This window comes from Oncorhynchus nerka, linkage group LG11 (genome assembly GCF_034236695.1).
Source record: "Oncorhynchus nerka isolate Pitt River linkage group LG11, Oner_Uvic_2.0, whole genome shotgun sequence".
In the NCBI taxonomy this organism is placed as follows: Eukaryota; Metazoa; Chordata; class Actinopteri; order Salmoniformes; family Salmonidae; genus Oncorhynchus; species Oncorhynchus nerka.
The window spans coordinates 61903050-61928953 of NC_088406.1; the positions used below are offsets into that span (position 1 = coordinate 61903050).

At 40.7% G+C, this 25904-nt stretch overlaps 1 long non-coding RNA gene across 1 annotated transcript; it reads right to left on the reverse strand.

Annotated features, from left to right (window-relative positions):
• Nucleotides 1-17458: 17458 nt before the first annotated feature.
• LOC135574015 (uncharacterized) lies at nt 17459-25876 on the reverse strand. Its single transcript, XR_010465129.1, has 2 exons — nt 25533-25876; nt 17459-24030 (listed from the first exon to the last, which is right to left on the reverse strand). It is a non-coding gene; the product is annotated as an uncharacterized LOC135574015 (long non-coding RNA).
• Nucleotides 25877-25904: the final 28 nt, after the last annotated feature.

Below are 25904 nucleotides of genomic sequence, written 5' to 3' on the forward strand. Positions count from 1 at the left end.
CTATGTGGTGAAATACCACTGCTATGAATACGTTACACTGCAGCGAACAAAATAGTTCTCAATAATACTAAAGGTCTACTCATCAGTTTTACAATGGTCGGATCCATTTAGGCCTGTAGGGGTCTTTAGATTTCTAAAAGATAAAGTGTAACACTGGAAAAAGTAGAGCTATTCTGCATGGGGGGGTAGGCCTGGGAGTGTATCTTTACAGTACTTTTATACAACAGTGCTTTCACATTTTCTAACTGAATGATGTAAGCAAATCGGTAATTTGCATACCTAATTTGCTTAGAAAATGTGTTCTGCCTGTTCTTCAACACAAGGGAGCCTCCAGCATACATACTCCATGCACTTGATAATATAGTATGAATATGGTAAAAGCCTAATACAGTGGGGCAAAAAAGTATTTAGTCAGCCACCAATTGTGCAAGTTCTCCCACTTAAAATGATGAGAGAGGCCTGTAATTTTCACCATAGGTACACTTCAACTATGACAGACAAAATGAGAAAACAAAATCCAGAAAATCACATTGTAGGATTTTTAACGAATTTATTTGCAAGTCTAGGTCCAAGAGGCTTCTAAACAGCTTCTTCCCCTAAGCCATAAGACTCCTGAACATCTAATCAAATGGAGCTACACAGACTATTTTCAGTGCCCCCCCCCTTTACACCACTGCTACTCTCTGTTGTCATTTATGAATAGTCTCTTTAATAACTCTACCTACATGTACATACTACCTCAAATGACCGTTGCCCCCTCACATTGACTCTGTATCAGCACCCCCCTGTATATAATCTCGGTACTGTTATTTCACTGCTGCTCTTTAATTACTTGTTACTTGTATCACTTATTCTTCTTTGTATTTTTTTAAACTGCATTGCTGGTTAGGAGCTCTAAAGTAAGCATTTCACTGTAAGGTCTACACCTGTTGTATTCTGTGCATGTGACAAAGACGTACATTAATTTCCAAAGGAACACTGCATTTGCATTGCAGCATTGTGTTGCAGAGACAGTTGCAGTGCATTCTTTGTGGTGCATATGTTGGATGTATCGAATGTATGCATCAAACTAGACGGTTGTCAGTGATCAGGCCTACCACTGTTGTGTCATCTGCAAACTTAATGTAGGTGTTGGAGTCGTGGGTGAACAGGGAGTACAGCAGGGGATAAAGCACGCACCCCTGAGGGGCTCCACTGTTGAGGATCAGCATGCAGGATGTGTTGCTACCTAACCCTCACCACCTGGGACCCGTCAGGAAGTCCAGGATGAGGTTAAAGAAGAAGATGTTTAGTCCCAGGATGCTTAGTTTATTGATGAGCTTTGAGGGTACTGTGGTGTTGAACTCTGAGCTGGAGTCAATGAATAGCATTCTCTCGTAGGTGTTCCTTTTGTCCAGGTGGGAAAGGGCAGTGTGGGGTGCAATAGAGATTGCATCATCTGTGGATCTGTTTAGGCAGTATGCAAATTGGAGTGGGTCTAGGGTTTCTGGGATAATAGTGTTCATGTGAGCCATGACCAGCCTTTCAAACACTTCATGGCAACGGATGTGAGTGCTACGGGTCTGTAGTCATTTAGCAAGGTTGCCTTAGTGTTCTTGGGCACAGGGACTATGGTGGTCTGCTTGAAGCATGTTGGTATTACAGACTCAATCAGGGACATGTTGAAAATGTCAGTGAAGACACCTGTCAGTTGGTCAGCACATGCCCGGAGCACACTTCCTGGTAATCTGTCTGGCCCCGCTGCCTTGTGAATGTTAACTGTTTACTCACATTGGCTACGGAGAGCGTGATGACACAGTTGTCCGGAACAGCTGATGCTCTCATGCATGCCTATGTGATGCTTGCCTCAAAGTGAGCATAGAAGCGATTTAACTCATCTGGTAGGCTCATGTCACTGAGCAGCTCGCGGCTGTGCTTCTCTTTGTAGTCTGTAATAGTTTGCAAGTCCTGCCACATAAGACGAGCATTGGAGCCGGTGTAGTACGATTCAATCTTAGCCCTGTATTGGCACTTTGCCTGTTTGATAGTTCGTCGGAAGGCATAGCAGAATTTATTATAAGCTTGAAAGCAGCAGCTCTAACCTTTAGCTCAGTGCGAATGTTGCCTGTAGTCCATGGCTTCTGGTTGGGGTATGTACGTACAGTCACTGTGGGGACGACGTCCTTGATGCACTTATTGATAAAGCCAGTGACTTGTGATGTACTCATCAATGCCATCGGAAGAATCACCAGAATATGTTCTAGTCTGCTAGCAAAACAGTCCTGTAGTTTAGCATCTGCTTTATCTGACCACTTTTTTATAGACCGAGTCATTGGTGCTTCCAGCTTTAATTTTTGCTTGTAAGCAGGAATCAGGAGGATAGAATTGAGGTCAGATTTACCAAATGGAGGGTGAGGGAGAGCTTTGAAATTAGGTAAAACTGCCTTAAGTTTCCCTGCATTAACTTTTTTAGGATAGGGGGCAGCATTTGGAATTTTGGATGAAAAGCGTGCCCAAAGTAAACTGCCAGCTGCTCAGGCCCAGAAGCTAGGATATGCATATCATTTGGTAGATTTGGAAAGAAAATACTCTAAAGTTTCTAAAATTGTTAAAATTATATCTTTGAGTATAACATAACTTATTTGGCAGGCGAAACCCTGAGGATAAACCATCCAGAATTTTTTTGTTGTTGAGGTGACTGTTTTCAATTGTTTTTTTATGAGGATCTAGATTTCTAAGCCACTTGCTTGCAGTTCCTATCGCTTCCACTGTCAACAGTCTTTAGAAATTGGTTGATGTTTTTCTTTTGAGTAATGATGAAGTATGGCTGTTCAGAACTAGGGTCAATTCTAGTGTACTGTTGGGGCGCGCGACCTGAAATCTGGCTCCACTTTGTTTTCATCCTGTATTGAACACAGATAATCCCGTCTTAAATTTTATCGATTATTTACATTAAGAAATAATTGTATTCGGAAAGTTTTTTGAAATGTTTGGATCAAGATTACAGGTAACTTATTAGATATTTTGTAGTTATGTTGCGATAGTTGGAACTGGTGTTTTTCTGAATAGAACGCTCCAAATAAATTGACATTTTGGAGATATAACAACGGAATTTATCGAACAAAATGACAATTTATGATGTTTATGGGACATTTTGGAGTGCCAACAGAAGAAGATCTTCAAAGGTAAGGCATTAATTTTATCGTTATTTCGGAGTTTTGTGTCGCGCCTGGCGGGTAGAATTATGATTGTCATGTGTTTGTTTGATGGGGTGCTGTCCACAGATAATAGCATGGTTTGCTTTCCCCGTAAAGCCTTTTTGAAATCTGACACGGTGGCTAGATTAACAAGAAGTTAGCTTAAAATTGGTGTATTGTACTTGTGAATGTATGAAAGTGAAATATTTGTAATAAAAATATTTTTAAAAATCGCACTCTCGGCACATCACCGGATGTTGTCGAAATGTTCCGCTAGCTGAACCCCTATCCCAAACAGGTTTTAAATTCCCCAGTCACTAGGAGCGCCGCCTCTGGGTGAGCTGTTTCCTGTTTGCTTATTTCCTTATACAGCTGAATGAGTGCAGTCTTAGTGCCAGCATCCATCTGTGGTGGTAAATAAACAGCCACGAAAAGTACGGATGAAAACTCTCTTGGCAAATAGTGTGGTCTACAGCTTATCATAAGATACTCTACTTCCGGCGAGGAAAATCTAGAGACTTCCTTAGATTTCGTGCACCAGCTGTTGTTTACAATTATGCACAGACCGCCCCCCCTCGTCTTATACCGGAGTCTGCTGTTCTATCTAGCTGGTGCAATGTATATCCCGCTAACTGAATATCCATGTCATCATTCAGCCATGATTCCATGAAACATGTTGGTAGGATATTCGGAATCGTACCTTGTCTAATTTATTGCCTAATGATTACATGTTGGCAAGTAATATTGACAGTAGCTTTCCCACTCACCTTCTGCGGATCCTTACGAGGCACCCCACTCTGTGTCCTCTGTACCTGCGTCTCTTTCTCTTGCCAATGACGGGGATTTTAGCCTTGTCGGGTGTCTGAAGTACATCCTGTGCGTCCTGCTTGTTGAAGAAAAAAATCTTTGTCTAATCCGAGGTGAGTGATCGCTGTCCTGATATCCAGAAGCTCTTTTTTTGCCGTAAGATACGGTGGCAGAAACATTATGTACAAAAAAACACACATCATAGCACAATTGGTTAGGCGCCCGTATAACTGCTGCCATTTCTTCCGGCGCCATTTTAAAGAATGGCAGAAGTATTCAAGTATACATAAGTATTCAGACCCTTTACTCAGTACTTTTTTGAAGCACTTTTGGCAGCGATTGCAGCATTGAATCTTCTTGGGCTACAAGCTTGACACATCTATATTTGGGGAGTTTCTCCTATTCTTCTCTGCATATACTCTCAAGCTCTGTCAGGTTGGATGGGGAGCGGTGCTCCATAGCTATTTTCAGGTCTCTCCAGAGATATTTGATCGATATTTGATTGATTATATGGCCCCTAATTTCACTTTCACAGGATAGAGACGGAAGAGAACGAGAATGTGAGTGAGTGAGTGAGTGAGTGAGTGAGTGAGTGAGTGAGTGAGTGAGTGAGTGAGTGAGTGAGTGAGTGAGTGAGTGAGTGAGTGAGTGAGTGAGATGTGAGATGGAAAAAGAGAGTTAGATATAGAGAGCTCCATCGTAAGGCATTTAAGAGTATGACAAGTTTCTATGTGGAGACAATCATTATCATAAAAAATGCTTTAGCCATTGAAAACCATTTTGAATTGCTTGAATTGTGTGGTGATAATGATTTGCCAGGCTTAGTCGGAACTGGAAAGTGTGGTTGCCATGCACAGACAGGAGGGCAAGAGATGGTGTCAAACACAATCTTCCTGTTGCTGTGAAATACATAATGACAAGCTCACCAACAGCATCTTAATTGGATTAAATGCTCATAGACTAATTTAAAGATATGAGGGGTATGATGAATGACGATTATTTCCATTTACTGAGACTTGTAGTGAGGGTCTCTGTCTCTAAGCTAGACAGGATGTTGTGGGGCTGCTGACAAACATAGATTATAGATAATGGGGGCAGGGAGAAATACACCATCTTTGACTGATAACATCAACCAAGGTAACAAACAATAAAAACCTGTTGAAACTAGATGTGGGATTCAGAGTAGGCCTAGTGCCAAATAAAGTAGCTTTAAAGTGTATAGAGTATGATCTTTTGAGGACATGCTAAGTGCTTTATTTGTCTCTTAACCATGGTGGAGTCTTAGTGGAAGTTAGGGACGGCTGCTGTGCGAAACTCGTAGGTTTCACATCTGGCCTAAACAGGGAGGACCTCCATGAAAATAGGGGAGTGGGATGGATTTCCAGACATTCTGTCTTTTGGCAGCCAGATAAGTTCTTTATAAACTCAAGCTGAAGTTTTCGTCATCATTTCCGTTATGATGTTTCTGTTTATGTTGTGTGTTTGGGGGGGGGGGCTGAACATTACAAAAGACAAGGCTAAACTGTGTCAGAGGACAAACTGAAAAGGGTAGATATAAGTAACTAGAAATAAGGGTAATGCAAGATTCACAAGATGCCTTTCCACACTGAGTCGGACGAAAGTGTGGCAGTGTTGAATATTATGGTCTGAAAGATTAAGTGCAATCATTAACGCGCACCGCTCTAATGGTGGCAGAAACATCCTGGGTATTTGGTCAAGATCACCATTATATTGGTATTTATTTGCAAAAGCATCAGCTACTCTTCCTGGGGTCCAAATTAAACATGACATAATACATAGTACAGAATATTATTAGGCAAGGACTGAAATACACCGTACATACATTTAACACATCAAGCATAGCCTACATATCAGTACATACACACAATATCTAGGTCTAATACGTGTACATAATACAGTGCACATTACAATACAAGATATAGAAAGTGGCTGTGTCTCTTCACAGTCTATTTGTGTTTTAAGGTGTTCTTTTATCTTGTTTTGTTTTATCTGGCTTTATTGCTAGCTTGAGTTACCTGGGGTGGCAGAGAGTTCCATGTAGTCATGGCTCTACTTAATACTGTGAGTTTCCCAGCCTCTGTTCTGGACCTGGAGACTGTGAAGAGACTTCTGGCTATATGTCATGTGTTGTACTGATACGTGTCCAAACTGTGTGCCAACTGCTTGAACAGACAGTTCGGTACCTTCAACACATCAATAACTTGCACAAAGACCAATAGTGCCGCAGTCAATCTCTCTTCAACTTTGAGCCTGGAGAGATTGACATGCATGTTACAGACACTTGCCCTCCGTGTACATCTAACTGCAAGTTACCTACGTCCCTCTTTGCAGCACATGACCACAAAGCTGGGCAGTAGTCCAGGTGCAACAAAACTAGGGGCTGTGGTACCTGTGTGGTTGACTGAGATGTGAAGGCAGAGCAATGCCCTATCATAGACAGACCTCTTTCCATGGTATGAACTGAGGGGTTGGACTTCTATTGAAACTAATTCTGCAGAAATAGGGAAGTGTGTCACAATGACAGACTTGTCTAGTGGTCAGTGAGCTAAAGAACAAAACATGTTGTGGTTGTGGGAAGCAGACATTGCATGCGACGTGTAAGTGACTGCTCTGAAAAAAAACTGACCAATGAGAGCACATGCAAACTGCTCAATAGTTTGAAGATGAAGGAGAGTACAGCTCATGCTCTCTCTCTCCTAGTCTATAGAAAGACCATAATCCTGTCAGAAAAACTCCCTATACTGTACCTTAAAGACAGACTCTACAATGTGACATCATTATACACCGCAGGACAGTAAACAAAATGTAAATCTTCCAATACTTACTGCCACGACCAGCTCTGGTTTCAGAGCTGGTCATGGGTGTACCTCAGCCATGCTCAAGTTCCTAACGATATCTTAACCGCCATCGATAAGAGACATTACTGTGCAGTCGTATTCATCGACCTGGCCAAGGCTTTTAACTCTGTCAATCACCACATTCTTATTGGCAGACTCAACAGCCTTGGTTTCTCAAATGATTGCCGTGCCTGGTTCACCAACTACTTCTCTGATAGAGTTGTGTGTCAAATCGGAGGACCTGTTGTCTGGACCTCTGGCAGTCTCTATGGGGGTGCCACAGGGTTCAATTCTCACGCCGACTCTCTTCTCTGTATACATCAATGATGTCTCTCTTGCTGCTGGTGATTCCCTGATTCACCTCTACGCAGACGACACTATTCTGTATACATCTGGCCCTTCTTTGGACACTGTGTTAAATAACCTCTAGATGAGCTTCAGTGCCATGCAACTCTCCTTCCGTGGCCTCCAACTGCTCTTAAACGCAAGTAAAACTAAATGTATGCTCTTCAACCGATCGCTGCCCGCTCCTACCCGCCGGTCCAGCATCACTACTCTGGACGGTTCTGACTTAGAATATGTGGACAACTACAAATACCTAGGTGTCTGGTTAGACTGTAAACTCTCCTTCCAGGCACATTAAGCATCTCCAATCCAAAATTAAATCTAGAATCGACTTCCTATTTCGTAACAAAGCATCCTTCACTCATGCTGCCAAACATACCCTCGTAAAACTGACCATCCTACCGATCCTCGACTTCGGCGATGTCATTTACAAAATAGCCTCCAACTCTTTACTCAACATGGATGCAGTCTATCACAGTGCCATCTGTTTTGTCACCAAAGCCCAATATACTACCCCCCACTGCGACCTGTACGCTCTCGCTGGCTGGCCCTCGCTTCATACTCGTTGCCAAACCCACTGGCTCCAGGTCATCTACAAGTCTCTGCTAGATAAAGCCCTGCCTTATCTCAGCTCACTGGTCACCATAGCAGTACCCACCAGCACACGTGCAGCACGCACGCGCTCCAGCAGGTATATCTCACTGGTCACTCCCAAAGCCAATTCTTCCTTTGGCCGCCTTTCCTTCCAGTTCTCTGCTGCCAATGACTGGAAGGAACTGCAAAAATCACTGAAGCTGGAGACTCATATCTCCCTCACTAGCTTTAAGCACCAGTTGTCAGAGCAGCTGACAGATCACTGCACCTGTACAAAGCCCATCTGTAAATAGCCCATCCAACTACCTCATCCCCATACTGTATTTATTTATTTATTTATCTTGCTCATTTGCACCCCAGTATCTCTACTTGCACATTCATCTTCTGCACATCTACCATTCCAGTGTTTACTTACTATATTGTAATTATTTTGCCACCATGGCCTATTTATTGCCTTACCTCCCTTATCCTACATCATTTGCACATTCTGTATATAGACTTTTCTACTGTATTATTGACTGCATGTTTGTTTATTCCATGTGTAACTCTGTGTTGTTGTATGTGTCGAACTGCTTGGCTTTATCTTTGCCAGGTCGCAGTTGCAAATGCGAACTTGTTCTCAACTAGCCTGTCTGGTTAAATAAAGGTTAAATTTAAAAATATATATATTTTTTAAATCTGCTCATTCCAATGTCATCAGAGGATTGATTACCTAGCAAGCCAAAGAAGTAAGGTAAAATATCATAAATAGTTATTTGTTCAAGGAAAGGAGAGTCAACACTTCCAAGGAATGTTAACTGGTATGTCTGTTGTGAACAGGTAGACTATAGACTCTGCTGACCTGCAAAACGACTAACTAAAATCTAAAACTGACCCTTATCTTAACCCTAAACATAATCAAACCTTTAACCCTGACCCTAACCCTTTACCCTAACCCTAACTACATTTGAACCAATTCTGAAATTAAATATTGGTTTGCAGGTCAGGAGTGTCCGTCTAGTATTTTCCTTGGGAAGGCTCATGTCCTCACTACTAACTTTGGCTACGCCCCTCCCTTGCCACTCACCTCACCTGTCCCCACTCTGTTCATTAGCACCCCCACACTATATAAGCAACAGGTTTTCCCTTCAGCAGTACTTTCCTGTTGGTGAATGCACGGGCGGCCATCCTATGTTTTCCTTTCCATGTTGTGCATGACTGACACATTTAGTACCTTACACATTAAAGATGTGTTTATATGCTGCAATACATTTCCATATTACAATTTCCTTCCTCCAGCATGTTAGATATAGTGCCTTAATCCACACATAAAATTGTCAACCAAATCATTTCTAGTCACCTCTCCTCCTTTCAGGCTTTTTCATTTTTGAACTTATATCATGATTGGCATCTAAACATTCATACTATTACCACAACGACCGGCAAAACAGTTTGTCTTTAAATCACCCACGTGGATATAACCAATGAGGAGATGGCACGTGGGTACCTGCTTCTATAAACCAATGAGGAGATGGGAGAGGCAGGATTTGCAGTGCGATCTCCGTCAGAAATAGGAATGACTTCTATTTTAGCTCTTGGCAACACAGACACTCATTGGTGCGCGAGCAGTATGGGTGCAATAATTGAATAACATGGATTAATTTTTGCAACGTTCGCGCACGCACGCGACGTGCACTGTCTGTTCAGCATGTAAGAGCTTTCCACCCCTGGTTTGTGCAACATTTGCATATTATACTTTTCACATTTCTTCAAGGTCTGTCAAATAATCCTGAATGCTGATTGGTTAAAACCGCATTCCAGCCAGTGTCTATTCAATAAATTACCACCGGCTAAATCTATGAAGTTAAAATGCCTTTTTACGCTGTTCAATCTGACTGTGCAATCCACTGCCTCATCAGCCAGGAAATGTATACATTTGATCTCCACTTTAAAATACGAGCTCGACAGTCTAAAATAAATTTTTGATAATAACATTTGGAGATTTTTTATAAACCTTGCTGTCTGTCTCTCCGACATTTGCAACATTGTTTCAATATTCAAAATCGATCTACAACTGTCCCATAATAATGAACTGGTCATAGAGACAGGTAGGTAGCTTTTCTCAGCCAGTCGAAATCATGAATCCGCATAAACTTTATGGATATATACAAAGAGCAATCAATAGAAAACAGGTAAAACGAAACAAAGTGCAGCTAGTTTTTCAGTCTTTCCAGCTTCAGTTTGAAGTGATGTGTTAGCTGTGTGGTTGGCTAGCTCCTCTGAACAACAGTGCCCTGATGAGAGAGCACATTTTCTATGCCAGGTGAAATCACGCCTCATTAGCTCATTTGTATGGATGGGTCCAAATAAATGTCACTAGTGTTGGTGTTTAGATACTGGAGAGGGAATGCAAAACAACGACGCTGGACAGAGTGGAATCAGGTGTAGCAAAAGGCAGTTTATTGAGTCAAAGATATCTTGTCCTACATCGTGCACGGACCTAAGCAATATGACTCTGTGAGGAGTCAGAATAATTAGGCTGCCCAGCCAGAGTTTACAGCAGAATGTATACACAGAATAATGTAGGTGGAGTCTCGTCGTGTTGGTCTTCTGACTGGTCCTGAAGAGTAGCCAGAGCAGGAGCCCCATTGGTGCACAGCAGAGTCCTCTGCTCACGTCACCCGACCAGTAGGGGGGGTGGAGTGTGAGTGTGCGTTGCTCATGAGATGTTTGTGCGTCAAGGAAGCGTAAGATAGGAACTGGCAATGTCTGCTTTAGGCTCAGGTGTTTCCTGTCTTTGCAGGAGTGCATGCAAGGGTCAATGTCAGTGAGATAGTTTGGCACTCTAAGCTCGTTAGTGTTGCAGAATGTTCTTTGTAGTTTACAGGGGAGTATATTTGCGTGATGGCAGCTGTGTGTCCTTCGGATAATCATGTTATTGCACGTAGGCTCTAAACTTGACTGAGGACAGGTTTAACCAGAGCGTTGGTCTGCTAGTAATGCTTGATATTAGATTATTTATATAACACTAGAAAACAGCTTAAACAAATGCAAATGCAGAAACTGTTGTTATTCTGGCTGCACTGTTTGACGTGAATGTGAGTTAGCCGTAGTTGGCTAGCAAGCAAGCAAAGGATAAGAACGTTGCCAGCCAATATGTCAATTTAAAATTTAGAACTAACATCTGGGTTGTAGTATCTGGGATCTACATCTGTTTATATTAGTTACTATGCTGTTACTAAGCAGTAATTTATTACGGCAGTGTTACGTTAATACACCTAATATGAAATGCACATGCGCACTAGGGTGCCGGGAACTGTAGAGCACGAGGGGTTTGATTAAACGAAAACTAACTGTACTCCCGTCTCCTGCCTGGTCATTTCTCCACAACACAAATATTACAGTGGCGACGAGGTGATTAAACTACATAAACGGACATTGCTTGAAGGGAAGAATGTTGCGTGAGTAATGAAACTCAAAATAATTATGTAATTCGTCAGTTATTTTTTATTTTCTTTCACCAGTAGAGAGGGCTACTAAGGTACAGTACACTAAGGTACAGTATTCATGAGCTGCCCATTAGCAAGACTATTGGAGTCCAGAATAGCGACACTGCCCTCTGGTGGTTAAATAAAAAAAAACAGTCATTGAACCCATTGAAATTAGGCGATCTCAGTGGAGAAATATTGTCAAGATAAAAAAGGAAGAAGGAACGTGTACATTATTACAAATGCAGTGAATGAAGTAATTGCAGAAACTTCTGAAGTGAAGAATTCGATGAAAATTGAAAATTAAGGAATACAAGGAATAAGGAAACTGAACAATTAACTGTGAAAATGGCAACCATTGGTCGAGTACCAGAGTTTGAGGCTACAAAAGAGGATTTTGATTCCTATTTGGAGCGTTTTGAGCATTGGCTGGCTGCAAATGAAATCAAAGATGAAAAGAAAGCAGACGTATTTCTCAGTGTTTTGGGTCCAACTGAGTATGGATTGCTGAAAGGTCTCATTGAATCAATAAAAGCAGTGGAGTTGAACTATGCAGAACTGACTGAAACTCTTTCAAGGTATTTCAAGCCTAAGCCAATTCTCATTGCAGAACGTTTCAGATTTTTACCAATGTCACCAGAGTCAAGGGGAAACCGTGGCTGACTACATCCTTGCTTTGAAAAGGCTGGCAAGTACATGTGAGTTTGCACGATTTCTTGATGATGCTCTCCGAGACAAGTTTGTATGTGGTCTCACAGGTGAAGAATATCACAGAAGGCTTCTGTCAGAGAAGGACCTGACCTTTAAGAAAGCCTGTGATATAGCACTTGGACTCAAGCTTGCCCACAGGGATACTATTGAGCTATCGGGACATGCAGAACGTGGTGAAAAAGGCTCACAAAAGTCACACTTTTCTCATTCCCGTCCTCAAGGTTACACAAGAACAAAGCAGCCCACATCTCAAAGGTCTAAGCCAAGTTGCTACAGATGTGGGGGAGATAATCATCAGCACAGTGAATGTCGATTCCAAAATGAAAAGTGCCACAATTGTGGAAAGGTTGGACATTTACAGAGAGTGTGTAAAGCTTCGAAACGCACAGCAAGAGCGCACAAAGTGTCAGACGCAGCACAAGAAGAGGAAGGTACAACTGAAACAGTAGTCAAACTGTTCACAGTGTACACAGGTCAACAACAAAAAGATGGAATCTATCTCAACATGGAGTTAGCGGGAAAACCAGTAAAAATGCTGCTGGACACCGGAGCGTCTCTATCTCTGGTTCCAGAGAAACTGGCTATAAAAGATCAAGTTGAACTGGGGAGAAATCTTTAGTCTGAGAAATGACAAACCAGTGAGTCAGGCTACACTCACTAACATGCTGGAGACACACAAATAACTTTTCAAAGATGGCTACAGTGAAATACATGATTTCACAGCAAAAGTCAGAGTGCAAGAAGGAACCAAGTCTATCTTTCACAAACCACGTCCAGTTCCCTATGCTCTTAAGGAAGCAGTAGAGAAGGAACTGGACCGCCTACAGAAGAATAACATAATCACGAAAGTAGCGAGGAGCGACTGGGCCGCTCCGATTGTTGTAGTCCCAAAGAAAGACAAGACCGTCAGAATGTGCGGTGACCACAAGGTCACAGTAAATCGCTGCATACTACCAGAGGAATATCCACTACCAAACGATGAAGATCTGTTTGCCACTCTAGCTGGTGGGAAGATTTTCAGTAAGCTGGACCTGGCATTCGCTTATCAGCAACTGAAGCTGGATCCGGAGTCAGGACAGTATCTGACCATCAATTCACACAAGGGGCTATTCAGATTCAATCGCTTGGCCTATGGAATCTCGACAGCTCCAGTGATATTCCAACACACAATGGATCAGATCTTGGACGGTATAGACAATGTTGTGTGCTTCATGGACTTCTCTGTCACACGGTGGCGAGCTGCAGATCCCTCCTGGTCCTCGTGTCCATCCTCATGAAGTTATGCAGGACAGGACACTTCCCAGTTTACCGGATTAACAGACACAATCACTTTAACCATGCAGTCCTTCCTTCTATACATTTCTGTGGAGATGTCTTATGGTTAAAAGCAGGGTACGAATTGAGGGGGTATGTGAATGTATAGGCCTTGTTATAGAGACGTACAAAAAGCATATGCTACCACTTGTTTGCTTAGCCTTTTATAAAAGGTTCTATAAAGTGATCTCGGCTACAACAATGATAAACTCCATGACTATTTCCGCAGTCTACTAGCCTAACGATGGTCTTGCGCAGCCTAAACATCCCAGGAAAATGTGTCTAGTTAATTAAATGCTCTGCAATGTAGAGCTATGCCTAATGCAAAATACCAAACAGTTAGAATCAGTATGGGTCTATGCATCGACCAAACAGCTTAACAGATAAAAACATGTATTATTAAGGAGAATTCCATTGAATCAGGCTAATAGTTTCAGTGCAGTTGCGTTCTTACGCATATCCTTATAGGCTGACCACACCGCTTGCGTCGCGTGCACAAGTGTTGCAAAATAACTTGTTATTCAATGTTACACGGAACCCAAACTGGCTGCGCGCGTGTGCTATCGTGCATACATTTATTTTGTCCCCCCACACCAAACGCGATCACGACACGCAGGTTAAAATATCAAAACAAACTCTGAACCAATTACATTCATTTGGGGACAGGTTGAAAAGCATTAAACATGTAAAGCAATTTAGCAAGGAAGCTTGCACTTGCTAGCTAACATTAATTTGTCCTGTTTAGCTAGCTTGCTGTTCTGTTTTGTCCTGGGATATAAACATTGAGTTGTTATTTTATCTGAAATACACAAGGACCTCTACTCCGACAATTAATCCACACATAAAACGGTCAACCAAATAGTTTCTAGGCATCTCTCCTCCTTCCAGGCTTTTTCATGCTTGATCTTATATGGTGATTGGCATCTAAACTTTCATTGTATTACCACGACGACCGGCAACAAAGTTCGTCTGGGGGGCATGTTTTCATTTTAAACAGGCATTCCCTTATCTACACTGAAATAAGTTTAGTCCTCAATTATGATAACAAATCATAGCTCATTAATACACCCTTGTGGTTGAATGTGTGTATATATATATCTTATGATACAATTAATAAGGTTGAACTAACAAATACCGTCAAGGGATTTCAACAGGTAGTGGACCCGAAGAGGGAATGTGCAAAATCCAGGCGCTTGCTGCCCTCTTTGTTCTGAGTGTTTGCAGTGCTAGTGTTTTTAGCTAATCTGTGCAGCTCACATTATGTGCCCAGTATGATAATTGTATTGCTCTTTCTTAGCAGATAATGACAATTTGACAATAATAGTAGATGATGTAATGAAAAGTTGGAGGGTGGTTGATAATGGAGAACATCAGGTGGATCCATGTCTGGGTGTTAGGCAGAACCCCTAGGTCCTGAAAATCAGGAGCAGAGTAAAGGGAACAGACATAAACACACAGGTTAAATGATTATCAGGTATGTCAAAATACTGAATGATTTCATTTAAATGTTTGATTAGACATGCAATAATGTTAATGGCAGACAGAAAATAAAGGATGCCCGTCTAATTTTTACATTTACATTTAAGTCATTTAGCAGACGCTCTTATCCAGAGCGACTTACAAATTGGTGCGTTCACCTTAAGACATCCAGTGGAACAGCCACTTTACAATAGTGCATCTAAATCTTTCAAGGGGGGGGGGGGGGGGGGTGAGAAGGATTACTTTATCCTATCCTAGGTATTCCTTAAAGAGGTGGGGTTTCAGGTGTCTCCGGAAGGTGGTGATTGACTCCGCTGTCCTGGCGTCGTGAGGGAGTTTGTTCCACCATTGGGGGGCCAGAGCAGCGAACAGTTTTGACTGGGCTGCGCGGGAACTGTACTTCCTCAGTGGTATCGAGGCGAGCAGGCCAGAGGTGGATGAACGCAGTGCCCTTGTTTGGGTGTAGGGCCTGATCAGAGCCTGGAGGTACTGAGGTGCCGTTCCCCTCACAGCTCCGTAGGCAAGCACCATGGTCTTGTAGAGGATGCGAGCTTCAACTGGAAGCCAGTGGAGAGAGCGGAAGAGCGGGGTGACGTGAGAGAACTTGGGAAGGTTGAACACCAGACGGGCTGCGGCGTTCTGGATGAGTTGTAGGGGTTTAATGGCACAGGCAGGGAGCCCAGCCAACAGCGAGTTGCAGTAATCCAGACGGGAGATGACAAGTGCCTGGATTAGGACCTGCTCCGCTTCCTGTGTGAGGCAGGGTCGTACTCTGCGGATGTTGTAGAGCATGAACCTACAGGAACGGGCCACTGCCTTGATGTTAGTTGAGAACGACAGGGTGTTGTCCAGGATCACGCCAAGGTTCTTAGCGCTCTGGGAGGAGGACACAATGGAGTTGTCAACCGTGATGGCGAGATCATGGAACGGGCAGTCCTTCCCCGGGAGGAAGAGCAGCTCCGTCTTGCCGAGGTTCAGCTTGAGGTGGTGATCCGTCATCCACACTGATATGTCTGCCAGACATGCAGAGATGCGATTCGCCACCTGGTCATCAGAAGGGGGAAAGGAGAAGATTAATTGTGTGTCGTCTGCATAGCAATGATAGGAGAGACCATGTGAGGTTATGACAGAGCCAAGTGACTTGGTGTATAGCGAGAATAGGAGAGGGCCTAGAACAGAGCCCTGGGGGACGCCAGTGGTGAGAGCGCGTGGTGAGGAGACAGATTCTCGCCACGCCACCTGGTAGGAGCGACCTGTCAGGTAGGACGCAATCTAAGCGTGGGCCGCGCCGGAGATGCCCAACTCGGAGAGGGTGGAGAGGAGGATTTTTTTATAATTATAAAATAATAATATAATATAATAATAATTTTTGATGTCAGTGAGGTTGATGAGGGAGGTAAGGGATGGTCCCTGGAAAAGATAGAGAGATGCGTTGTGGGTGGTGTCATGACCACTAGAGTCATACACCTTAACAGTACCTACCTGGTAGTGGCGGTTACTTAACGTGACCCAGTGGTTAGTCTTGAGATTGACTATTTGGAGAAACCCCTGGGCCAGTGTTGGTACTGCTGACAGCATGGCGACGCCGCCCACCACGAGGCAGAAAATGCAAATAGTTATCCACAGAGATTTTTATATTCCTTAATATTCCTTATATTCCTTACCTTAATGGATGTTGATCCCAGCTAGGACTGAAAGAGCACCAAGCTTTCCTGGGTCTCACCATCCTTTTATCCTTCTTCCAAGCCAAGTCATTCACCCAGATGTTGAAGCACATCGAAGCACACTCTCCTCATGTACCCTGTCCATGTTGTCTCACCTTTTTTTGTATTTATTTTTAATTTCACCTTTATTTAACCAGGTAGGCCAGTTGACAACAAGTTGTCATTTTCAACTGCGACCTGGCCAAGATAAAGCATAGCAGTGCGACAAAAACAACAGAGTTACACATAAACAAACGTACAGTCAATAACGCAATAAAAAAAATCTATGTACTGTGTGTGTAAATGTAGAAGAGTAAGGAGGTAGGCAATAAATAGGCCAGAAACAATTGATAATAGAAATTGATAATAGAGAAATGCAATTATATTTCATATTATTACAAATACATCTCTTATATATCTCTTGGAAGGCCAAAAAATAAATTGACAGCAGACACAAATTTTTACCTGGTCAAAATCCTCCACATCCTTCGTAAACAATGAAGGTGGTCTTCGAAGGCTTCTGATCTGGCTCGACAACTTCCACATCAGGTGGAGTGTCAGTGACAAAGTACATTATACAAAAACAGCAAAAGAAAAACACTAAGTCAATCAAAAATATATATACTACAGTATATGCAATAATGTTATATACAATTGCATTGTTTACGTCAGTTAACGGCTGCGGCTCCCCTCCATATAGCAGGCGATAGAGTGAATACTCTGGATGCCTGGACACTGCTGTGTTGTGTGAAAAGATAATTACCTTCAGATTGTCCTTCCACCATTCCTGTTACCCATCAAGAGACTTGCCCATAGCACTCCCGTTGGTCCATTCATCCAAACGTGGAGTCACCATATATCTACACATTCACATTATATATAAAACTCACTGTACTATCCGTGTCAATTTCAAGAGAACTCTAAATTACTGGATGCCTATGCAAAACAATGCTACTGTGACCTTCCTGGTTCCGTCCCTGAAGTCAGTGAGTCAACAAAGGAAGGAGTAATGGATGTATAGTTTATTTATTTCCAAAGCTGCAATCATGGGAAACACACAGTATGGATGAATGATGAGTAGTTGACGGGATATAAATAGCACTCCCACAGCAATTCTCCACAGATCTGCTCTAACAAAAGAACAATTGAAATGTCTCAAAGTCATTATGACCGTATAGTGGATTTAGCAATTTCTAATAATTCCTCATTTACTATAATAAAAATAAATATTCTTTCCATGTGTAATCTCATATTCACAACATCAGACTAAACTATCATTCATTTTAGTATTCAAAATATATCATATTAACCTGAGAAATTACTCACCGCTACACTCTTGTGGCGAAGAAATACAATATACCTAAAATGTACCACATATTTTCCTAAGCTAACAAAACCAGGCTAACATGCTGCTAGCTGATGCTCATAAATTTATAAAACATATACTTTTTATACATTTGTCATAAATGACCTGTAATCATGGGACACACAGTATGGATGAATGATTAGTTGTCGACGGGATATAAATAGCACTCCTAAAGAAGATGCATTTTTAAGTTCACTACCAACTTCAAAGACGGAACTTTAGCTAGCATAAAACCTTACATGGCTAACTGAGATTCGGCAAATAACATATAAAGAGATGCTTATTTGACGCCAAACCGACAACATCAGTTACTAATAGCATACATTTTTGATGTAATGTCATCTTCATACATTTATATCCCGGGACCATTCAATTTTCAACTCACCCACCGCAATTCTCCATAGATCTGCTGTGGATTAGTTAGTGGTGGTGCGCGCTAATAGCATCTCAAAGCGAGTGACGTCACCGATTGAAATGCTATTAGCACACCACCGCTAACTAACTAGCCATTTCACATCCGTTACAATTACACAGAATACCATACTTTATCACTGTGTATTTTAGACAATGTAAACACACTAATCCACCAGGAGGTGGCATAATACCCAATCTATGCAGGAATATAACAATTTAATTACACCATTACACTACAACCATTACATTAAAAACTGACATTGGCTAAAACCAACTAGGCTAGAGCCAACTATAGCGCTATAGCGTTTAGCCAAGCTACATTTGGTTAGCATCAAGCTAGCAAACTGTTAAACTCCATTTTTGTACAAATATTAACACTAACACATCGTGCCATCACATATTTAGATATATTACTTAAAGTAAACTGAGCCTTTGTTTATAGAAAATAAAACAAATTGGATCTAAAACGTTGAAAAGAAAAGTTTGAATGCCATGTTAATCCCTTCTCATTCATGTAAACCATTAGCAACCTAGCCTAACTCCATTAATTGAATTACAATGTGGAAAATACCAACCATTTTTTCACTCAGTTAAAACTGCCTTCAAACATCAAACTCATGGACTATGTAATTAACCAAGTAACCTCAATATTGAGTCGTATGTAATGTTCAAAAATGCAATATATGAATTAATAGGGTAAAACGATGAGACGGAGAAATGTTCGTTTTGAGAACTAGTCATTCTCCATAATGAAGAAGAAATGTTAAATATCTCACTAACTCACTTCATTGATGTCAAGGGGGAGCTGAAGATGGTGGCGAGTGCAGACGAGATTTTAGCTTGCTCTGAGTAACCTTAACTTTTATCCCACTCAAAAAAGGGACATTTTTGTAGCGGTCATCAACCACATGGACAGATTATTTGTGTTGTGTAATGTATATGTTTACTGTTCTAGTCCTCCATATAACTTACTTCTAGAGGAAATTGAAGAAATTCTTAAGTAATCTGAGAAAATATCCATCCAGTCAGATTATAGTTGGAGATTTTAATATGGTTTATTCTAATGAGACTGATAGATTGCCCCATAGGCCTAACATTGGTGTGAACAAGTTGGTGAATTTCTGCCAAAGCCTGGACTTAATTGACATATGGAGAGTTAAAAACCCTGGAGAGAAATAATACACATAGAGTAATAGAGATCGTTCTCTACAATCAAAAATGTATTTGTGAGTGATAACCTCTAGTCTTGAGCCCAAAACTGTAGAGGTAAAAATACTGCCTGCAGTCCTGACGAATCATAAAGTCATATGATTGACTATAAGAATGTGTAGTAATGATGGTAAGAAATACTCTGGTGGTTATTGGAAGTTAAATAACTCATTGTTATTGCATGATGAGTTAAAACATGTGATTAAGAATCTAATTTTTGTTTACTGGAGTTTAGCTACGTCTAATGCAGAATAAGGGAAATATTGGGAACTGCTGAAATTTAAAATCCGCTCAGCCTGTATTGCTTATGGAAAATGGCTTGCTTTAAGAAGGAGATGTGAGGTAGCTGAACTCTCTAAGACAATTGTGGATATCACAGAGATTGAGCATCTTGATCTTAATGAGAAAGCTAAATTGAATGAATTACAGAATCAACTAGATACATTGTATGAGGAAAAGGCTAGAGGAGCTTTCATAAGATCCAGAAAACAATGGCTTGAAAAAGGCAAAAATAACTGTAGATACTGTTTTAATTTGGAAAAGAGGAGAGGGGAACTCAACACACTTCGGAAATTTAAGATTAATGGGGTAACCTCTGAGGAAAGAGAGTTGTTATCAGACTTTACCACTAAGTTTTATGAGAATCTTTACTCCTTAGATAACAATTTGAGTGACTCTAAGGATCTCCTTGATTCTATAGAGAATGTTAATTCAGTTAGTGAAGAATTCAATTGGTCTTGTTGTCAAGATTTATCCATTATGGACATCCAGTACGGGGATGCTCAGTTAAAAAATAACAAATCTCCAGGTTGTGATGGATTAACCTCTGAATTTTACAAAACCTTCTCTGAAGAAATATCACCATTTTTACTTGAAACCTTTAAGGAGGCTATAAAGAAGGGAGAACTACCTGCCTCTCTGAAGCAAAGGGTTATAAGGGGTTATTACTCTTATACCTAAACCACACAAGGATCTCTTAAATATTGATAATTGGCATCCAATCACACTCCTAAATAACGACTACAAAATTATAGCCTTAATCTTTGCAAAAAAGGTTAGTCTTGCTTGAATGATCTGATTGATGAATGTCAATCAGGGTTTATGAAAGGATGCCATACAGTATATCTAATAATCTGAAGCTGGTGTTAGACTTGGTTGAGTATTGTGATTATTGGATGACTTCCCTGTTATCCTATTTTGGGATTTTCAGAAAGCATTTGATACAGCAAGTCACAATTGTATCTTTGATTGTCTTAAGCATTTGAAGTTTGGGCTTTTTGTTGTTGTTGATGCTATTAGAACTCTGTATAATGGTGGCAATAGCTGTATCAAACTCTGTCATGGAACATCCTCAAGGTTTAATTAACATTTACAAAGGAATACGACAAGGTTGTCCAATTTCACCTTTAAAAAAAAAAAGTAGTATCTCAAATGTTACGCTCATTAGTAAATAAAAGTCCATTTGAAGGCATTATGTTCCAGGCAAGAGAGATCAAGATATCCCAAATAGCGGATGACACTTCACTTTTTTTGACAAATGTGTCACAAGCTAGATTAGCATTGGATATCGTGAAGCAGTTCTCCAAAATCTCAGGTTTGGTATTACATCTTTGCAAATGTGAGATGTTTGTTTTGAAAGGAGCTGTCAATCCAGCAAATTGTAACATCTCTGAAAAAGAAACTGTAATCTACCTCAGTGTAAAGATCACCAAAAATCTTAAGGCTGTGAATTATCTTAATTTGAACCCTGTAATTGAATCTGTCAAAAGAAATTATCCTCATGGTTAGGGAGGGATTTAAGTCTTCAAGGAAGGGTGCTTTTATCCAAAGCTGAGGGGCTATCTCGTGTATCCTATCTTTTTTCATCTATTGACATTCCCAATAGCTAGGCTATTGTACAATTTCATATGGAAAAACAAGCCACATTAGATTAAAAGAGATGTTACCACCAACAGGGTTTGTGATGTCAGTCTAAATGTCTTAGACTTCACTCTCTTCAATCAGATATCAAATGTCAACTGGATTAAAAGGTACATAAAAAATCCTCATAGTTTCTGGAATATTATACCTTTTTTTGTTTTTCAGAAGTTCGGAGGGCTTAATTTTTTACTACAACCTCCATATATTGTGGGGAAACTTCCTGTGAAACTGGTGGCTTTTCACAAGCAGGCTTTAATGTGCTGGGCTTTGTTGTATAAAACACAACTTTTCACCTCATAAATGTTTTATATGGAACAATGGGTCGATATTATATAGAAACAAGATGTTATTTTAGCATAAATGGTTCTCGAAAATCATTGTCCTTGTCAGCCAATTAGTTAATATTAGTGGGAATCTATTTAAGCGGAGAGAATTAATGGAAAGACACTTTGAGGTTTCAAGCAAGGAATATGACACTGTTATTTAAGCTATACCTAGTGGGATAAAAACTTTACTTCAGAATAATGCATATTTTGGAATATCTCAGATTGAAGCAATATCCAGGTGAATGGCATAGGTCTACTAGATACGAAATTCAACAATCGTTTATTAAGGGATATTTTCTACAGGAAGTCTATTCCCTCTGCGATATTTTGTTGGGCTTCATCGTTTGATGTGAACTGGCGCCGTGCTTGGCTCACTACACACAAATTTATGGTGACCAATAAGTAAAGGAGATCTCCTTCAAGATTATCCATAGATTCTATCCGTGTAATAGCATGATTTCTAAATATATACCTGATGTTACCAGTGAATGCAGTTTTGTGAACTAGAAACTGAATCTATTGAACACTTATTCTGTCATTGTTTATATAGTGAAGTGTTCTGGACTGATGTAAAACTATATCTTGGCCTCAAAATGCATACAACCATTGGAATGTCTAAGTTTGACATATAATTTTACTACACTGATTCCACAATTGAACATGAGTATGTCATAAATCTCTTTATTTTATTAGGAAAAAATTTCATACACAAATAAAAAGTTATGAAGAAAAATACCCTTTTCTTAATTTTTTAGAGTCATTAAAACGTATACAAAACAAAATGTTTTTAAAAATGTATTCGCTACATGTCTGTATTTGAATTGATATAATGTGGATTAGTTTAATGTTTTTTACATTTCTTTGTGGAATACCTCTGGCTGTTGTTTTGCATGTTACTGTTAATATATATTTGTTTAAACGCTTTAAAAACACTTCATTGATGACACAGCTCCCCCTAGCGGCAGTAATTATATACATACGTTAAATGCAAATACCTAGGAGGCAAAATATACAAAACAAAAAATATGACCATACATATGTGTGTTACATACACATGGCATATGCTTGAGGACCACCTTGACATCTCTGATTGCATGCCTCAATAAATTAATGCTAGAACATTGGTAGCCAGGATTATCTATTTCAAATCAAACTTTGTCACATGCGCCGAATACAACAAGTGTAGACTTTTCCGTAAAATGCGTACTTACAAGCCCTTAACCAACAGTGCAGTTCAAGAAGATAAAGAGAATATTTACAAAATAAAGTAAAAATAAAATATATATATTTTTTTAAACTAACATAACAATAACGATGCTATATACAGGGGGTACCGGTACCGAGTCATTGTGCAGGGGTAGAGGTTAGTTGAGGTCATTTGTACATGTAGATAGGGGTGAAGTGACTATGCATAGATATAGATAATAAACAGCGAGTAGCAGCATTGTACAAAATAAATGGGGGGGGGCTCAATGTAGCAACGTATCTCGTCTCCTAATAATTGCATAACGGTGCAAGATAGACACGTCATCTTTTGTTTGCATGTTTTTTATATATTTTTTTATTGAACCTTTATTTAACTACGCACGCCAGTTAAGAACAAATTCTTGTTTACAATGACGACCTACCCCGGCCAAACCCTAACCTAGATGACACTGGGCCAATTGTGTGCCACCCTATGGGACACCCAGCTGGTTGTGATACAGCCTGGAAACCAACTAGGGTCTGTAGTGATGCCACTGGGATGTAGTGCCTTAGACCGCTGCGCCACTCAGGAGTCCCAAGCATGTCTTTTATGTTGGTCCTGTCAATGTTGAGTGATCACACATGCCTCAGCATAGGATAGGTTACTTTGTCTGCTTGCAAATGTGTGCTAAGTGGGAAGGTTTCATAGTATTTATGATTAACTCACTACCAATGAAGGTTATTTTTCACGGATATCCATGGAACCACGACTGAAATATAGGCCTACACTCAGATAAAAAGGTGCTATCTACAAACTAACAGGATTCTTCCGCTGTCCCCATAGGATACCCCTTTTTGGTTCCAGGTAGAACCCCTTCTGTGTCTAGGTGGAACCCTTCTCAAGTCTTTACTTGGAACTACACACACACACACACTATGGAATCTTGAATACATTTCTCACATTAAAGGCATTCAGCTGAGGCCTTGGATGGATCATCTTCCACTGAGATGGCACAGGGGTATATGTACAGTCATTTTTGGTGTGGTGGCAAAGTAGTTGAACAGGAGAAGAGGATGTGGTTACTTGTGGAGGGAGAACAGTGGGTTGAGCAGCTGCAGTGAAGCTGATTGGTTGCTCTGGCTCATCACATCTTGACTAAAGAAAGAGATTTAGAAATTAGTTTGTCATTGCCATAGTTCAACAGCTGAAAACCCATCATTAACATACTCCCAGAGATACAGTAGCAATATATTCAGTATTCACTGAATGACGTAGCCTACCCATCCCCATTTACAACTGTATTAATCAATTAAATAAATTATACAATAACACATTCAATTACATTATTATTGTAGACTATAGACTACTTCCTTATCTACCTTGTACAATAACGTAATCATTGAATGAAATAGCGTACCCATCCACATTTACAATTTAATTGATCAATTAGATAAATACTACTAGCACATAGTAACATTGCTGTATAATAGGATACCGTTGTGATTTTGTTGGCCATTTTGGTAATTATTTTCACCGTCTCGAAAAAGGAAACTATCTGGGGCAGACACTCTAAAATTGCTTCTGCCGCAAGTTAAAACATTTTTTTTGTTTTTATGAACGTCTGTGTCGCCACGGAGCTCTCAAATACCGTGCCAGTCTCTAACTCTATGAACGGTCACTGCAATCCGTATTCCTTGGGACGTCCTTACCCTAAACTAACACTAAACCTAACCATTTTATACATTTATACTTGATAGCGTTGTGGACATCCCAAAGACCCCGAATAGCACGGACCCTCTGGGAAAGTCTATGAACTGCTCTATTCGACGGAAGAGACATCCCAAGGATCCCTAACAGCAGGACATCCCAAGGATTCCAAATAGAAACTATGAACTCCTCTGAAAGCCATGGACACAACTCTTATTGGTTGTCTGATGTAGAACACAGTCTGTGATTGGCTAACAGCATTTAGATCTGTATACAGCGAGATAACATACCATGCCATGAGGTGTTGAGGGAAAACTATACTATAACTACACTATAGCTCAAGGTGGCGTCGGAATGTCTGCTAGAAACTGTACGTTTCTAACACTTATGGTTGAGATTTAATTAATATAAACTATGCACATTATGACTTTCATTAACACGCGAGGCAGGCGTCACGCAGACGTTAGTAAGGCGTTGGTATCATGTCAGGTTGTACGGTTGCCTAGGCTTATATATGTCCCTTATCACCCCCCATATTCTGTTGTTATGTGAATGATTGGCTGAGCCTTGGATACAGCCAGTATTGCTCCAAACGCGCATCACTCGTCCCCTTACGGTCAGTAGTGATCCAAAGCCCCCCAAAAGTTTTCTCGTCGGATGTACACAAATCACGTAGGTTACTTATTTTGGATTCAAAATGATGAATTTCGTCTAAAGGTGACTAGTTTGCATCCCTGCAATTCAGTTTCAATAAACAACTCAAGTTGAAAACATGTTATACCCCAACAATTATTATCAGTCCCTTTGAATCACAGATATATACACGCTAATTAGTTCTGATCTGGCACCAAGGTTTTGACACCACAGAGAGCTCATAGATTCTTTAAATGTGGATCACCTTCAACACAAGAAAATAAACAAGAAAAACACTCTGTCCCAAATAAACTCACGGTCCTGTGTCCAAGAATATGTTCCAGGCTTTACTGGTGTTGATGATAAACTATGAGAGAGAGAGACCAAATCACGGACGCTGAACAGAGTGGATTTCAGTTGTAACAAAAGGCAGTTTATTGAGTCAAAAGATATGTTGTCCTGCAGATTTAACGTGCACAGACCTAGTCATTTGACTCAGTAAGGAGTCAGCAGAAAAGGGACCTATACAGAGGTTACAATAGTTTTTATACATTGAATAATGTAGGTAGAGTCTTGTCGTGTCGCCTTCTAAATGGTCCCGAAGGGTTGGAGGCGGACCTGCTCTAGCCAGAGCAGGAGCCCCATTGGTGCACAGCAGAGTCTTCTGCTCTGGGCACCCGACCAGTAGA